Genomic DNA, 4062 nt, shown 5'->3' with positions numbered 1-4062 from the left:
CCCTTCCCCTGGCTGCTGGCACCAGTTTTCCTCCGGCACCTGGAACCCAGGCCTTTGCTCTTCACTAGGAGGGACCTGTGCAGTGGGCGAGGGGCTTAGCTCTTTTAAAAATACTTCTGAATGTTTGGTAAATAACCCTGTAGGAATCTAGTTTCTGAAACATGTTGGTTGTTGAGGGCTGATTTGGGTAATCAACAAAATGTATGTTAAAATCCTAATCCCCAGAACCTCAGAATGTACCTGTATATGGAGAGAAGATCTTTAAAGAGGGGATTACATTAAATTGAGGCAGTTCCAGTGGGACCCTTAGCCCACCTCACTGAAGTCCTTGTAAGAAGAGGAATGTTGGGGTCCTGCATCAGCAGGTCCAGGGGTTCCCAAAGGTGTGGACGGAGTCGGCGAAGAAGGAATGACATAGAGGCAGCGTTCAGGTGATCATCATAGCCAGGTCCTTTTTTTATTGTCCTGTTACATCTATATTTATACTATTTGATCCTATAAGCATGCCTCTATAAGCTTTTTTTTTGCTGAGGAGAGCATGGGGTCCGTTTATTGGGGGGTCAGTCAAAGGGGGAGCTGGCTAGGGTAGGGTAGGGCAACTACTTGTCTGGCCCCCAAGAAACCCAACTTGAGTCCAGAGCCTTCACCGCTTTGAAGCCAAAGTCTTCCTCCACCTTTATCTGCACGGGGGCCAGCTCTGGAGTCAGCGGGACTCCCACCTGGTGCCCTTCCGGTGGCACTCACCACCTCTTCCAACCGCTGGGCCCCTTGCCAGGGGCCGGGCTGCTGGCTTCTGTGGGCATTGGCGTCCTCCTAGGTGGGGACAGCCCCTCTTTCTCTGAAGGCTCATTCTCAGCATTGCCTAGGGTGGGGGCGTCTGTGCCCTGGCTGCCCTCGTCCTCCAGTAAGATGGGGAACAGGCTGCCCGGTAGTTGTCGCCGTAGGAGTCCAGCACCTTCATGAGGAACCTCCGCTCCTGCTGGAGTCTCTGTGTTATCCTCTATATCTGATGGAGCCTGTTCAGGACCCGCTCCTTCGCCTGCTCGATCTCCCTGCAGCGCCGATCCAGCACCTGGTACTTCCTGCGATTGAGTTCCTGTGGGCGCCGCCCTTATAGGCCTCAGGCTGCCTCCTCCTCTTCCTCTCGCTCCTGGAGGCTGGAGCTGCCCAGACCCCCAGGCATGAACTCCACTTGGGTCTCAAGCTCGCTAGCCAGGATGTGACCACCTTCAGCAGAGGCAGCGCCAGCTCCCAGCCGGGAGGTGCTGAGACCTCCTCAAAGCCCAAGGCTTCCATGGACCCTTCTCTCTGCTCCAGCTCCATTTCTCCCTGGCTCCTGGCTCAGAACTTCCAACCTTGCAAGCCTCTAGTTTAAAGTGGCTTTCAAAACTATAGCCCATCTGATTTCACAGCCAGGCACCCAGGCCTGGCTGCTAAGCCTCCTGGGAGTTGTAGTTCTCTATTTCCAGCTTGCCTCCCTCGTCCCACCTCCACCACAGTCCCAACTGATTAGCCAATAGAAAAGGTAGCAGACGTATGGCTAATTACCATGTTTCTCTTTTATTAGATAGGACTAGAGGCCTGGTGCACGGATTCGTGCACATCGAAAGGTAATTAATTAAAAGGTGGCCAGCGGGGCAGGACTGGCTGAGACAGGGTGGACATGCCCTGGAACCAACCTCTCTCAGCCCTCCCTGGCCAGCCACACCTGGGGCTGTGCCTGGGCTCGAAGGGCATCTGTAAAGTGAGCAGGGTCCCTCCAGCACGTGGGGTCCCTTGGCCTGGCCTGCGAGGGTTGGGCCAAAACCGGCAGTTCAACATCCCCAAGAGGTCCCGGAGTGCAAGAGGGCACTCTGCAAAGTTGCTGTCCCTTGGCACCTCCTGCGTTGAGCATCTGCCCCCTGATGGTCAATGCATGTCATACCAACCAGCCGGTTGGCCGGTCAGATGGTTGCTTAGCCCTTTATATATATACTAGAGAGCCGGTGCACAAAAATTTGTGCACTCGGTGAGGAGAGGGCGTCCCTCAGCCCTGCCTGTGCCCTCTCACAGTCTGGGACCCCTCAGGAGATAACGACCTGCTGGCTTAGGCCTGCTTCTGGGTTGCAGAGGGCAGGCCCAATCCCTAGGTGCAGCCCCTGGTCGGGCTCAGAGCAGGGCCGATTGGGGAGTTGGGGCGCGCCTCCTGTCATGCACAGAGCAGGGCAGATCGGGAGGTTGCGTGGGGGGTCCCCACTGGGGTGCCTGGCCAGTCTGGGTGAGGGGCTGAGGGCTGTTTTCAGACTGGCAGGTGACTGAAGCTCCCAATTGCTCCTCTTTTTCTTTTTCTTTTTATTCTGGGCCAGCTTTAGCTCTGAGGCTCCAGCTCTTAAGAGCTACTTGCATTGTTTGAGCCCCTTTATAACTGTATTTTTTGAATAGTGCTGGGGTGTCACTCCATTGTAACCCTGCAATGAAGTGTGGTTACGGTGAAGGACTTTGTGATCAGTGTGCTATATTCCACTTGTGAGTATTGTCTGGATGTTGCTCAGGCCACAGTCTTTAACATCACAGTACCCTAATTTATTGAGGATCTATAGATGAAACTTCTCATGGGTCTCAACTAGAAAAAGCCATTCTCCTGAGCCTCAGGTTTGTTTTTCGTTGTAATTAATCTTGTTACTCTTTTTGTCTCCTTTGTTATGCCAGCTGGGAAGCTCAAAATGAAATGTGTGGCAAAGCTGTAGCAATTGTACAGAACATTACATTAGGCCTGAATGTGCTGAACCTTCCTTTAGTTTTCATTATGTATTTACTTCACTCCACTTCCTTTTAAAGTAATTTTTTATGTTTTGTATGTATCTATAAAGTACCTCAAGGCCTGTTTGGAAACAAGGAACATCTATAAATAAAGAAATAAAATTGGGGTATATGCAGAAACAATCTCCTATTTTGTTTTTAATCAGAGATGAGTAAAATTAGTTCACAGCTTTAACTCATTATGCTAATGAAATGGAGAAATTTTTAAAAGTATATATATTTTATTGAGTTTTAGAGAGAGAGGAAAGGGTAGGGAGTGAGACAGAAACATCAATTGGTGTTGGAAGCTACCCATTGTCTATGCTATCAGGAAAGTGTAAACAAGGAACCTGGAATGCTGGTGGACCTTGAGCTCTGCCAAGGGCCAAAGCTATGCACTGATTGTTTAGTCGAGACAATGGTGGCTCAATCAATTTCCTGACCAAACAGTCTCAAAGTAAATCTTTACTAACATTTACTGACCTTTAAGATTGTCTGCTACCAGAATTGCCTATCTGATTAAGGGCAATATGTGTATCTAAAATTGAATGAATGGTTGGCAGGTCCTGGACACCAGCGAAGTCTTTCTTCTTCAGAAAGACTCTCCGCCTGGCCCCTGTTTCCAAATTCATATTTCTTATCTAGTCTCATAATTTGCATGAGGCCCTTCTCCAGATCCTGAACCCTAAGCCACATGGGACGTGGCTTTTCACAAATTGGCTGCCTCCTGCACCCCGCTCCCCCTACTGGGGATCGAGCCTGAAATCCAGGAACATACCCTGACAGGGAGTTGAACTGGTGACTTCTTGGTGCATGGGTTGAAGCTCAGCCACTGAAAGCTACATTGAACAGGCTTAAATGGAGAATTTGAAAAGTCTTTCATATGAATACTTTTTGTTGGAGACTCTAGTGTCTGTGATTAGTTCTTGATGGGGACTACTATACTGCTAAGTCTGTTTGGCTTCTTTTCCTTTTCTTCTCTTTCCTCCTCTGTCTATCACGCTCCTAGACTCTCCCACCTTTGTCAGTCCTTAATGTGGTCCTCAAAGTCTCCCTTTTCAAGCATGATTCTGATTATATAGGCCCCCTGATTTAAAAATAAAATTGTCAAATGTTTTTTATTGCCTATAGGAAAAAGGCCAGTTTTTACTCATCTTTTTGTATTCAAGACCTAGCATAGGCCTGGAATATAATAGGCAGCTGATGAATGTTGAATGAACTGAATTGCATTACATAACATAATACATGTAAGGCATTAGTAGAGCCCTTGGCACAAAAAAAAGT

The 4062-nt window shown here is 48.9% G+C and overlaps 1 pseudogene; it reads right to left on the bottom strand.

Moving 5' to 3' along the window:
* Positions 1 to 526: 526 nt before the first annotated feature.
* LOC107182917 lies at positions 527 to 1323 on the bottom strand (annotated as a pseudogene).
* Between the last annotated feature and the right edge of the window lie 2739 nt (positions 1324 to 4062).

This window comes from Myotis davidii, unplaced genomic scaffold (assembly GCF_000327345.1).
Source record: "Myotis davidii unplaced genomic scaffold, ASM32734v1 scaffold3479, whole genome shotgun sequence".
Taxonomy (NCBI): domain Eukaryota; kingdom Metazoa; phylum Chordata; class Mammalia; order Chiroptera; family Vespertilionidae; genus Myotis; species Myotis davidii.
The sequence above is the reverse complement of the archived record's forward strand: the minus strand, read 5'-3'. Positions and strand labels throughout refer to the sequence as shown.